The sequence below is a fragment of the Phacochoerus africanus genome, chromosome 9 (assembly GCF_016906955.1).
Source record: "Phacochoerus africanus isolate WHEZ1 chromosome 9, ROS_Pafr_v1, whole genome shotgun sequence".
Classification (NCBI taxonomy): domain Eukaryota; kingdom Metazoa; phylum Chordata; class Mammalia; order Artiodactyla; family Suidae; genus Phacochoerus; species Phacochoerus africanus.
The window spans coordinates 42467718-42481741 of NC_062552.1; the positions used below are offsets into that span (position 1 = coordinate 42467718).

Genomic DNA, 14024 nt, shown 5'->3' on the forward strand with positions numbered 1-14024 from the left:
ATTGATCTACGTCTATTTTTATGCCAATACCATACTGTTTTGATTATAGGAGCTTTGAAATACGGTTTGAAGTCAGGCTACATGGTACCTCTTATGTCATTCTTTTTTCATATTGCTTTGGCTATTTGGGGACTTGTGCACTTCCATACAAATTTTAGGGTTGTTTGTTCTATTTATGTGAAAACCGCCATTAGAATTTTGACGTGGATTGCACCGAATTTGGAGATTGCTTTCGGTAGTATGGACACTTTAACAATCTTACTTCTTTCAATCCATGAGCATGGACTATCTCTCCATTTATTTGCATCTTCAATTTCTTTCATTATTGTCTTATAGTTTTCAGGGAACAAATCTTTCACCCCCCTTGATTAAATTTATTCCTAGGTAGTATATTCTTTTGGATGCAAGTATAAATGGAATTATTTTCTTAATTTCTCTTTCTGACAGCTCATTATTTTACAGAAATGCAACTGATTTTGTAAATTGATTTTGTATCTTGCAACTTCACTGAATTTGTTGATTTAGTTCTAACATCTTACTTTTAAAGCAGAAGTCTTTAGGGTTTTCTGTATATAATATCATGTCATCTGCAAACAGAGACAGTTTTACTTCTTCCTTTATGTTCTGAATGCCCTTTTTTCTTGTCTGAATGCTCTGGCTAAAACTTCCAGTACTATACTAAGCAAAAGTCCCAAGAGTGGGCATCCTTGTCTTACTCCTGATCTTAGAGGAAAAGCTTGAATTAAAATTCCCCATCCTTCTCAAACCTAATCTTCTCATTTACTTGCTATCTCAGTTGAAAGCCTGACCATCCATCTAAACACCTAAGCTTCTCTTTCCACATCACCAGATATTCGGTGACTTGGAGCCATTTATCCTCCCTATGAAATAGCTTTCATCTCTCTTCTCTTTCCTCATTCTACCTGGCTCAGGCACAATTAATTTTATTTCTTTATTTTTACTAGATCACTGCAGTGGTCTAAAATCTGAGCTCACTCTTCTTTGCAATCCACCTACTCACCACCTCCAAAGTCACTTTTGTAAGACAAATTAGATCAAATCATGTTTCCCATAAAGGCTGCACGGCTTCTCCTCCTTGGCAGGGTATATTCATAACCCAGACTCACTGAAACACCTCCTCCCAAACTCACCTGCCACCTCCTCACTGCAGAACACCTACAAGTTCCTTGAACATGACCTTTCTTTCAACCCTGACCACCAGGCCCCTTCTCTAGAGAACTCCTACTGCCTACTGAGATCTAGCTCAAACATGAACTTCTCTGCAAGCTCTTCCAGATTCCCTGCACCCTTCCTTCCCTGGCTTCCCACTGAGCTTGTTCCTATGTCCCCTAAACACTCACCACTTATTTTCTTATCTTTTTCTGCCAGATGGATTTCTGAAAGACATGGGCCTCATTCTTTTAGCCTCTGGCACAGGGACTACATAGCATGCACTGGATACTTAACAAATAACTGCTGAATAAACCAAGTGGATGGTACAGGAAATAAAAGGCACGGGAAAATGAGACCTCAGCGACTATCAAAGCAGATCTCAAGGAAGCTAGTTTCTATAATATGCATGACTAACTGCAAATGATTATGCAAGGAGTTTTTAAAAGAGTGTGATGTGTACTTGCAAATGACAAAGCTCTCAAGTTCCCACTTAAACCTGTTAACTGTTTATCACTGGAGAGAGAGCCATGGCCTCCAGATTTCATTGGGGTCTGCAAGACCTGCACACAGAAGTCATTTTTTTTGTCTTTTTTTTTTTTTTTTTTGCTATTTCTTGGTCCGCTCCTGTGGCATATGGAGGTTCCCAGGCTAGGGGTTGAATCGGATCTGTAGCCACCGGCCTACGCCAGAGCCACAGCAACGCAGGATCCGAGCCACGTCTGCAACCTACACCACAGCTCACGGCAACGCCGGATCCTTAACCCACTGAGCAAGGGCAGGGACCGAACCTGCAACCTCATGGTTCCTAGTCGGATTCGTTAACCACTGCGCCACGACGGGAACTCCCCAGAAGTCATTTTGAAAGCTCTTGGAATCCTGAAATTTTGGTTGGACATTTTCTCTCCTGAAATTCTACAGACCGGACTCAAGTAGTAGGTGCTCAATAAACGCTGATTTGATTGGTATAACCACTATGGAAAACAGTATGGAGGTTTTCCATAGACCTATATGGAAACTATACACAGAACTACCACATGACCCAGCAATTCCATTCTTGGACATATAACCAGACAAAACTTTCCTTGAAAAAGACACATGCACCCAAATGTTCACTGCAGCACTATTTACAATAGCCAAGACATAGAAACAACATAAATGTCCACTGACAGATGAATGGATTAAGAAGATGTAGTATATATACACAATGAAATACTACTCAGCCAAAAAAGAACAAAACAATGCCATTTGCAGCAACATGAATGGAACTAGAGACTCTCATACTAAGTGAAGTCAGAAAGAGAAAGACAAATACCATATGATATCACTTATATCTGGAAGCTAATATACGGCACAAATGAACCTTTCCATAGAAAAGAAAATCATGGACTTGGAGAACAGACTTGTGGTTGCCAAGGGGGAAAGAGAGGCAGTAGGATGGACTGGGAATTTGGGGTTAATAGATGCAAGTTATTGCATTTGGAATGGATAAGCAATGAGATCCTGCTGTATGGCACTGGCAACTCTATCTAGTCACTTATGGTGGAGCACGATAATGTAAGAAAAAGGAATGTATATGTGTATGTGTGACTGGGTCACCCTGCTGTACAGCAGAAAATTGACAGAACACTGTAAACCAGCTATAATGGAAAAAAATAAAAATGAAAAAGTAAAAAAAAACAAACAAACATTGATTTGATTTTCAGTGGATCTGAACGCAAAGTGCAACTCACATTTTATACTAATTCCAAACAATGAGACTGGTTGTACTTAAGATAATAGCTCTAAGGCTAAAGAAAATCAATGCATAGGCTGAAAAACAGCCAAATGTTCACTCCCCTGCCTTGTAGCACTGTTAGTGCTGACCTGCTTCTTGATCCTTTCCAGCTTCTAGGCTTTTCCAGCTTCACTGTGTTCACAGAATGGAGGGGGCCACTTAGCAAGTGTTGCCCTGTGCCTGTGATACATTTGCCCTGTGTTTTGTGTTGATGTAATATGTGTGAAAGTTGAGCTGCGTTATTAAAAATGTCCTACTTTTCCTAAAGCCTCCCCTCCGTATGGCAAGTGGGTTTCTGGCTTAGGGAAGAGAGAAGGGTGGACTGGAAAGTTTTATCATTTTTACCTCCAATTGTGGGACATATGTTAAAGGGAGCCCAGAAACTTTTATTTTTACCAAAAGGATAGTTATTAAAAAAAAAAAAAAAAGGCTTTGGCAGTGGACTCATTAGGGGTCTCCACTGAACACTTCTATCCTAAGGTAGGAAATAGGAAAGATTCAAAGCATGCACTCTGATATAATTCATTTTGGGATAAGAGAAAGACAGCTGTGCCTTGGAGAATAAATCATTAACTAAAAGTCAAACCCAGACACCCTGGAAACCAGTGAGACCAGAAGGCAGCGGTGGGATCAGGCGGCTGGGATTTGCCTGTTCCCTCTGGTGACTTCTGGAGCGAAGCATCCCACGGGCAGGACGAACTCGGCACACTGCGCTCCCGTCTATTTCACTTTTCAAACTTGAAGTTATTTTTAGATGACCCAAGCCGGCTAATCCCAGGCAGGACAATTCCCAGCCCGCTGCGCCTCAAAGCACCTTCCCCTCCCCAGCACTTTCCTTTAAGCACTGGGAAAGGAGCCTTCTATTTCCCGTTTGCCCTCTGCGCCCAGACCACCTCTCCTAATCCCCTCTCCAAATCTCAGTCCCAGGGACCACAGGTGTTATTCTCGCTCCTCCACTTCTGCACCTGCTGCTGCTGCTGCCGCCACGGGAAAGGCGGACGCGTGGGCCATTAGGAATGGGGAAGGGGCTCCTTGAGACCCGCGCCCTCTAGAGGGGGGTCACGGGACCTTGGTCCCCACAGCGGCCGCGGTGGCTGAGAACCGAATCTGGAGACCACCCCCCACGCCGCCGGCCCCCGGCCCTGGCCCAGCCCGCTACCCCGACCGCGCTCCGCCGCCCACCGCCGCGGTCCCACGGCCCAGCCCGGGTGCTGAGCGCAGCTCGGGCAGGACAGGACAGGACAGGGTGCCGGGGCGGGCGGGCCGGCGCTGTTACATAACCGACCTGCTGGGCGTCCGCGATGCGCCGGCGGAGGAGGAGGCAGCGGCTCGGGCGGTGGGTCTGCGGGGCCGGAGACTGCGGGCGCGGCGCGGCGGCTCACCTGGCGGCCGGGCGAGCGCGCGCGGGGACGGGCGCGGTGCCCGCGGGCCTGGGCGTGGGGCCGTGCGCGGCGCGCCCCGCCTCCCGGGCTCCGTCTCGGGCTCCTTGTGTCCACGGGTCTCTGCCTCCTGCCCGCTGCTCGCCGCAACCTCCGCCGCCGTCACCCGGGACAAAGCGGCTCCAGGGAGGGGCCGAGCCGGCGGCTCTCGCAGGAGCCAGCGGAGATGGGCGCGCCCCCAGCTCCGACTCATCGGGCCAACCTCCAATCAGACCCCGGGAAGCCGAGAGCCCCCGTCTGGCCTCCTCTGCTCTCCTCCCGCCTGACCCCCGCGCCCTTCCCGGCCCCCCACCCGCTTCACTTCCCGGGCTTCCCCTCTGCCCGCAGCCCCACACCCCCTCCTTTCCAGCCAGGGTGCCCGGGAGGGGGCGAAGACCCCCTGAGGACCGAGCTAAGAGCCTGCCCGCCAGAGTTCCAGCGGGGAGAGGATCCTCGGGGTCATGGCCTGGGTAGGGGGCCACCTGGGGCGTCGGATTGGGCTGGGGGCTGATGTTGAAGCTAAGGTGACTGGCCGGCGACAGCCAAGAAGAAACTGTCAGAGAAGCAAACTGTGGGGGGTGGGGGGACTACTGGAGGAGAGGCTCTTCCTACAAGATGATGGAGCCCCCCTGACCTGGGCTAACTGAGGGAAAATCCAGAGGCCCCTAGAGGGTCCTGGGGCGTTGCGCTGGGTGGGCCCCGGCGCCCGCCGCCTGGCCCCCGGGCCCGGCCCCGCCCTCGCGGCTGAAGGTGCCCTGCGCGGGCCGTGGCTTTGCCAGGATTCGCAGCCACCAGACCTGGGGACGGAGGGCTGCAAGGACTGCTGTTGTGCTGAGAGCCTGTGACACAGGCGTGGGAGGCTGGTATCATACAGTAAACCCGGGAACGTGAAGCGGAATCTTGGGTAGATCTGTTGCTCAACAAACTTAGCCCCGGCGGAAGTCTCAGCTTTACAAAATAAAGCAGTTCAGAGAGGTGGCTTACGGGTGGCGTTAAATCTCATGACAAAAGAATGCCAATAATGTAAAAGATTATAATGAGCCAGGTGGGAAAACTGAAGAAAGAAGGGCTGCGGGGGGGAGAGGCGGGGGTGTTCAGACCAACCCGAGGGAGGGCGTGAATAAGATGTAAATCAGTTTTCCGTTCTGTCATTTTTCTAAAGGCTACATAAATAGGCCTTTTTCCTTATACTTTTCATGCCTTTTTTGCTTCCTGATAACAATATTAAAATTGCATGGAAGCAACATGTAAGTTTCACAATTATTCTTTCTTCACCCAGACACCACATTGTTTTTTTCAAGGTTGGCACAGAATTGCATCCTTTTTAAAAAACAAACAAACAAACAACCAGAAAAAAAAAAAGGGGGGGGAGACCTTGGCTCTTCTCCTAATTTGCGTTAATATACATAAAGACAGGATTTCAGAGTTGAAAATGACCTCAGACTCCTCCTCTTCCAAACATCTTCTAGATGCACAAATCCATAAACACTTGCTGATTAGATGACTTACTTTTTTGGGTAGAATTGTCTGGAAGAGCATCCTTATATTAAGCCCAAAACTGATTTCCTAGGATTTTCGCTCATTGGTTCTAGTTCACTTTTTGAAGCCATGAAGACATAGTCCTGTTCCTTTTCCAACTGACTGTTGTTCATATATGTGAAGATAGTCATGATCATTTAATCTAAGCCCTTCTTTCCATGTAAAATATCCTCAGTCCTTTAAACAAAATCTCCCAGTAAGTAGTTTCTAGAATCTTCATCAACCTGAAGATCTTCACCTTGATAGGCTCTATTATGTACCTATATATTTACAAATAAGATTTTCTGGTTGTAGAAGTAATATATTTATGAGAGAAATTTTGCAACATTGGAAAAACACAAGATTTAATGTGAGAATTAAATGAAGTGATACATGTAAAGCACCTAGCACAATGCCTGGTACACAGTAGCCCTTGATAGGTTTTAGCTGTGAAAAAAGGAACATGGTCATTTTCTTACCACTCAGATGCAGGTGTCCTTATTTTTTTTTTTTCAATAGCTTTTCTTTTTTTAAGTTTAAGGTTCATGCCAAATTGAGTGGAAAGGACAAAGATTTTTCACTTACTTCCTTGCCTCCACACAAGGCACAGCCTCTTCTGCTATCAATGTCCCCCACAGAGTGGTTCATTTGTTACAAAAGATGACCTGACATTGACACTTTGTTATCCACTAAAGTCCATGGTTTAAACTAGGGTTCGCTTTTAGGTGTTGTACTTTGAGTTTTAGCAAACAAATAATGACATATCCACTATTATAGTGTCTTACAGCTCAGTTTCACTGCCCTAAAACCCCCCTGTGCTCCTCCTGTTCAATCTTGCCTCGCCACTAACCCTTGGTAACCCCTGACATTTTAACTGTCTCAGTAGTTTTGCCTTTTCCAGAATGTCATCGAGTAAGAATTATACAACTTACTGTATAGACTTTTCAGATTGGCTTCTTTCATTTAGTAATATGCATTTAAGTTTCCTTCATGTGTTTTTATGGCTTGAAACGTCCTTTATGTTTAGCATGAAATAATATTCCATGGTCTGAATGTACCACAGTCTCTTTATCCCTTCCCCTATTTGAGGGGCATCTTGGTTGCCTCCAAGTGTCAGCAAATACCTATCAACCTGCTATAAACAGCTGCCTTCAGGATTTGAGTGAACATACACGTCAACTCACTTGACCAAATGCCAGGGAGCGTGATTGTATTGTAAGAATATGTTTTGTCAGAAACCACCGAACTGTCTTCCAAAGTGGCTATATGAGTTTACATGCCTGCCAGCAAGGAATGAGATTCCCCGTTGCTCCACATCCTCACCAGCACTGGGTACTGTGAGTATTATGGAATTTTACCATTCTAAGAGGCGGGTGGTGGTATCTCATTATTGCTTTAATTTACAGTTTCCTGGAGTTCCCATTGTGGTACAGAGGAAACAAATCTGACTAGTATCCATGAGGACGAAGGTTCATCCCTGGCCTCGCTCAGTGGGTTAAGGATCTGGCGTTGCCGTGAGCTGAGGTGTAGGTCACAGATGCGGCTCAGCTCCTGCATTGCTGTGGCTGTGGTGTAGGCTGGCAGCTGCAGCTCCAATTGGACTCCTAGCCTGGGAACCTCCATATGCCATGGGTATGGCCCTAAAAGACAAAAAAGAAAAATGTTTACAGATTCCTAATGACACACAAAGTTGAACATTTTTTTGTATGTTTATCCGCCATCCATAGATCTTCTTTGGCGAGATGTCTGTTCAGATTTTTTGCCTGTTTCCTCAGTGGGTTGTTTGTTTTCTTATTGTTCTCATTGTTTCTTTTGGTTTTAAGAGTTCTTTTATACGTTGAACAACAGTCCTGTATCGGATGTGTATTTTGTAAATAATTTCTCCGATTTTGTGGCTTATCTTATCCTCTTGATGCAGCAAACATTTTTAATGAAGTCCAGCTATCAATTTATTTCATGGATTGTGTCTTTGGTGTTTTATCTCAAGAGTCTTCATCATACCAAAAGTCATCTAGGTTTTCTTCCATATTATCTCTTAGCAATTTTATAGTTTTGCATTTTACATGTAGATTGATGATCCATTTCGAGTTAGTTGTTGTGAAGGGTATGAGTTCTGTATGTAGATAATGATGATGATGATTTTGCATATGGGTGTCCGGTTGTTCCCACACCGCACACAATAAAGGAAAGGCAAACTTTTCTTTATTGTGTTGCCTTTGCTTCTGTGTCAAAAAGCTGATGAAAAGGAGTTACAGCATGGCTCAATGGGTTAAGGATCTAACATCATCACCTGTTGCAGCTTAGGTCACTGCTGTGGCACAGGTTCAGTCCCTGGCCCCAAGATCCTCCACATACCAAAGGCATGGCCCTCCAAAAGGTTGATGATACATATTTATGTGGATCTATTTCTGGACTCTCAATTCTGTTCCATTGAGCTATTCATCTATTCTTGCACCAATATCACTCTGTCTTGATGACTGTTGCTTTGTAGTAAGTCTGTTTTTGTTGTTGTTGTTGTTGTTGCTTTTTATGGTCTACGGAAGTTCCCAGGCTAGGGGTCAGATTGGAGCCACAGCTGCCGGCCACAGCCACAGCCACAGCCTTGCACCTACACCACGGCTCAGGGCAATGCCAGGTCCTTAGCCTACTATGGAAGGCCAGGGATTGAACCCGCATCCTCATGCATACTAGTGGGATTCATTTCCACTGCGCCACAATGGGAACTCCCCCCACCCCATCCCCCCTTTTTTTTTTTGCTTTTTAGGGCCACACTGGTGACCTATAGTAAGTCTTAAAATCAGGTAGTGTTGAGTTTTCTGGTGTTGTTCTTCAAAATTGTATTGGCTGTTTTACCTTTCTGCCCCTTCATATAAACTTTAGAATCTGTTTTTCAATATCTACAAAATAACTTGCTGGGATTTTGATCGAGATTGCATTGAATTTAAAGATCAAGTTAGGAAGAACTGACATCTTTCCATATTTAGTCTTCTTATACAGAGACAATTTATCCATTTATCTAGCTTTTCTTTGATTTCTTCACCAGAGTTTTCTAGCTTTCTTCATATGGATTATGCACATATTTTATTAAATTTCTGCCAAAGTATTTTTTTTTTGAGGGGGGCTTTGCCTATGTTTTAATTGGATTGTTTTTCTTCATGTTTGTGTGTGTGTGTGTGTGTGTGTTTGTAATTGTAAGAGTCCTTGGAGGTTGAGTCAAGCCTTCTTCCTCAGGGCTCCCATAGGTCTATCTCACACGTCCCTGTCACATTGTATTATTTGCAAATGACTCAATGGATGGCCCAAGCAACTTATTCTACTACCTGGAGTTTGCTTTCAATAGGTATTTAATTGTTGATAAGGAATTTAGGCTAACAGCATATGGCTTTTTTTGAGGTCAAAGTGGTGATCTGTGGAAAACTCAGACTCAAGAAAATTCCAGTCTTCTCAGCCTCAATCAAGTAACTATTCTTTTTCCTGCATCAAGCTGTCTCATCTCATGCCACGATGATTGCTAGAGAAGTACCTTGTAGCCTAAGTGTCATACCATTCCTTATAGATTTAGATTAGTTGTAATGCCTTGTGAGCAAGATGCATGTTCCTTTATATAGCATTCCATGCTTTACAGTGGCAAACAGCAAAACGGGGGCTGAATTTTAAGTTAAAATAAACCTGGAGCAGGACAGATTCTGGTCTGAAAGTGGAGGCTGTCCTGTATATCATTCCGGGTTTACAATATATCATGTCATGGAAATGAAAGTGGAAAGAAGGGACAAAACACTTTTCAAAGCATTCTAAGTTAATTTGTTTTCATTTTTTTCCTGGCGGCATTTGGAATGGGGTGGAGAGGGCTCGTTAAAGCAGGGAACAGAGAGGGTGATCTTATGGCAAAGTGATTGGTTGCTCTCAACTGCTAGAGATTTCCCTCGGAGGTGACAGGGGGTGGGGGGAAGCACCATACTCCCTGGAAAAAATAAAGTTAAGATGACCAAGTATGTTTCTAATAGTTCAAGGAATCTTTGGTGACAAGGTCCTCCAGCCTAAGACTACCAAGAACGCACCTGCAGTTAAATAAGTGGGGTTTACTGCTCTTTGCAATGATGGAAAATGCACACCATGGAGATGGTGGGACATGGAAGTAGAGGATATTAGAAAAGATAAACAAGATTTGGACTCGTCTTAAGTGAAGTGAGGGAGAGTTTAAGGAAGCAGTGCTTTGCTCTAGAGCAGATGCTTTTAGAAAGTAGGCATATTTTTTAAATTTTATTTTATTTATTTATTTATTGGGTTGCACTCATGGCATATGGATGTTCCCAGGCTAGGGGTCGAATCAGAGCTCTAGCCACTGGCCTACACCACAGCCACAGCAATGCAGGATCCAAGCCTTGTCTGCAACCTACATCATAGCTCACGGTACCACTGGAGCCTTAATCCACTGAGTGAGGCCAGGCATCAAACCTGCATGGATACTAGTCAGATTTGTTTCCGCTGAGCCACAGCAGGAACTCCTTGAATTTTATTTTATTTTTCCTTTTTCTTTTCTTTTCTTTTTGTTAGAGTATAGTTGATTTACAGTGTTGTGACAGCAGAAAGTAGGGGTGTTTTTTTTGTGGGAGCATAATAATAAACCTCTATAAGGCAGGAGGAATGAAGCAAAGCTATCATTGGTGTCATTGGTGAAGAAACATCAGTCACTCATAACAACCGGGGTGGAGGAATGTGACTTTGAAGTTTGGACAACGTTCACATTTTTGTCTCTGTTTAGATGTGTGTGCAGAAGAGCTCACGGGGTCCTAGGATGTGCTGTGAAACTGTGTACATCCAACAGGAGAATAGCAAGGCCAAGCTGATCATAGCTGTCAGGGCTGTTTCTCTGTTTCTCACTAGTGAGATGGGATGCCTGGTAACATAGTCACCAGCCCATCAACAAGCTCCAATAATAATCAATAGTACCCTGTACCTAAGAATGTTCACTACCTCTTCCACAAGTGGAAAATAAGCACAAGTACTTTCAAAGGGCTTTTGAAAGAAAAAATGAAATAAGCGCAAAGCTCTCAAGACAACTAGAGAATAAGAAAAGATGGGGGAGTTCCCGTCGTGGCACAGTGGTTAACGAATCCGACTAGGAACCATGAGGTTGCGGGTTCGGTCCCTGCTCTTGCTCAGTGGGTTAACTATCCGGCATTGCCGTGAGCTGTGGTGTAGGTTGCAGACTCGGCTCGGATCCCGAGTTGCTGTGGCTCTGGCACAGTCCAGTGGCTACAGCTCCGATTGGACCCCTAGCCTGGGAACCTCCATATGCTGTGGGAGCGGCCCAAGAAATAGCAACAACAACAACAACAAAAGACAAAAGACAAAAAAAAAAAAGAAAAGAAAAGATGGGGCTGCCTGATGGATGGGCATGGAAATCATGGGACGCTGTGTGGATGCTGGAGCAGTGTGGGAAGATGTAGGAGAGAGGCTGGGCTTTAGCAAGGAAGTGAATGTGGAGAGAAAAATAGGAAGGTGGTAGATCTCTCAAGCAGGAAGACCCACACCACCTCTGGGAGGTCAGCTTCGGCCCTGATAGTGATTCTGACACAGACAGAGGGGCAGCAGGCTGACCAGGAGAGGAGATGGGAGAAGAGATGGGGGCGGAGGAAGAAAGAGATTGACTTTAGCACTGGGTCAAATCCAGTCCAAAATAACAGCACAGTAGACAAAAATAACTGAGCACATCGCTGTCATGAAGTCTCCCATACACAAGCTGGCTTATCTTAACAAATAAAAAGCTTGAAGAACTGGAAGCCAGGACAAGACAGAGACCCTGTTGTTAGAGAACTGAGGTGGGGACTTAGAAAGCAGGAGGCTCCTGAGACTAAGGACAGCTTTATAGTGGATTGTACCAAAGAGGCTGGAGCTCCTTAAAACATCCCTGGCACTTAAACTCTACATCAATTCTAGAGACCAGGATGGGGCTGAATTTCAGGCCAAGGTCAAGGCTCCAGGTATGAGAAGTGAAGGGCTGGAAACAATGGGGCTTGGTTTGAACCTCACCTCCTTTTCTTTTTTTTAAACTACCTGGGTGTCCTTGAATGAATAAATCACTTTACTCCTCCAAATGTCAGTTTTCTCCTCTGTAAAGTCAAGATCATGGTAATCATGCCTTTTGTTGTTGTGAAAATTAAATACCATGAAGCCTAGCAAACATTTGACCCAGGGTCTGACCTCGATAAATTTTAGCCATCATCGTCTTCTTCATCATCACCATTTTCTCCATCATCATCAAAAAGAAGAGAATGAGGGGTTCCCTTCGTGGCACAGTGGAAATGAATCCGAATAGGAACCATGAGGTTGCAGGTTTGATCCCTGGCCTTGCTCAGTGGGTTAACGATCCGGCGTTGCCGTGAGCTGTGGTGTAGGTCACAGATGTGGCTCAGATCTGGCTTTGCTGTGGCTGTGGTGTAGGCTGGCAGCTGTAGCTTGGATTCGATCCCTAGCCTGAGAACCTGCATACACCGTGGTGCAGCCCTAAAAAGCAGAAAAAAAAGAAAAAGAAGAGAATGTACTAAGGTAGTGGTCATCAGATTATGGCCCCAGGCAAAGTCCAGCCCCCACAAGTTTTTTGCAAATCAAGTTTTATTGGAATACAGCCACACATTCATTTATGTATTTTCTTTGTCTTGTTTCTTTACAACAGCAGCTATAGCTGCAACAAACAGAGACCTCAAGATCCATCAAACTGAAAAACTTTCTCTCGGGCCCTTTACAGAAAAAGTTTGCTGAATTCTGCTCTCAAGCATGAGAAGTCAAATGGCCTTGGCTCTGCTGGAAGCTATGAGGGCTTCATGTGACAAAGCACGGGGGTAACCCAGGAAGTAGGAAGGAAAGGCGGACCAGGTGAGTCGAGGCACATGTTTGCAAAAAAATAGTCTTAAAAATGAAGAATATATTTAAAAAGTATGCTCTACTTCAACCATCTTAAAAACCCATGGAACTAACCCTCTCTCCAGGACCAGCTGTGTAACTTGGGGGACCCAGTGTAAAATGAAAAGACAGAGTCGCAGGATCAAAAAGCATTAAGAATTGCAGGATAAAGCCAGCAGAGCATTAAACCAAGCCTAGGACCCTTCTGCTGTGTGGTGCTATCTCTTTTTCTGTCTTGCATAACACACACACACACACACACACACACACACACACACCCTGCGCTCACAAGTCTTCTAGAATTGAAGAGCAATCTAGTTTGTCAACTGCGAATGTAGACTCGGCTTTTTTGTCGCTCTACCTACAGAGTCTTTTCTCCTATAAATGATTTCTCTACGCCCACGACCTCCTCCTCATCCCACTTTGATGCAGCAGCAAAAGCAGCCCCCTCCGTCTAACTCTGTCTCTTCATTTCCGCGTGACACATCGGTCTTATTGTTCAGATGGCAGAGGAAAACTGCCGGTCTCTGATTTCTCTTGTTCCATTCGTTACAGCATGCCATGCCCAAAATAGTCTAGTCTGCTTTCACAGTGGCCCCACGCTCACCGGGCCAGGATGAAAGCCACTGTTGCCCGTGTTGGCTCTTGCTTGGCTTTGGAGTGTCTGGAGTGTGTAAAGCTGTACAGATAAAAATGTTGGGGAGAACGACAAGCCCGGGAATAGCCCCGGCAGCTAAACTGACCTGTGTTTCCTTCATAGAAAATAAGAATGCGTAAGGGACTTAAGTACAGAAATGGTCTGTGAAACTAAAACTCACGGATACCTAGGTTTGCCCAAAAGGGGGGAAAAAAATCACAAAAACAAAAAGATGGATGGGTTGGGTTTTGTTTTTAATGCTCTTTTGACAGTCCGTGGAGTGGAAAATATGTATATAGATAAGTCTTTTGTGGTTCATGGTGTGGAAGATATTCACGGATAAATAGATAGGATGTTATAAGCCCTCCAAGGTTACTGCATTTTTGAAAAATTTGCAAATCCAAGCAAGATGCTTTGGGGGCTCAGGAGTATGAGTACACAGATGCCAATAGGTTCATTCCAGAAGTGATCACAAACCCAGAAGTCCCCTGGGGAGGAAGGTTCCCCTCCCCCCTCTCCCACCAGGGGTTTGGACAACTGAGCGCCCTCAAGGATGCCTGGGACTCTTTGGTTTAGGTTGACTTTCCAAAGGAGGACCAAT

General features: G+C 45.1%; 1 protein-coding gene across 2 annotated transcripts in view; it reads right to left on the minus strand.

Moving 5' to 3' along the window:
• RCAN2 (regulator of calcineurin 2) overlaps positions 1-4466 on the minus strand; it is a 303834-nt gene extending 299368 nt beyond the window's left edge. Inside the window, exon 1 of one of the 2 annotated variants that reach the window (XM_047794591.1) lies at positions 4233-4466. The gene's annotated coding sequence lies outside the window, so the exon portion shown is untranslated. The remainder of the gene's footprint in view (positions 1-4232) is intronic. The other variant, XM_047794590.1, reaches the window with a different exon arrangement.
• Positions 4467-14024: the final 9558 nt, after the last annotated feature.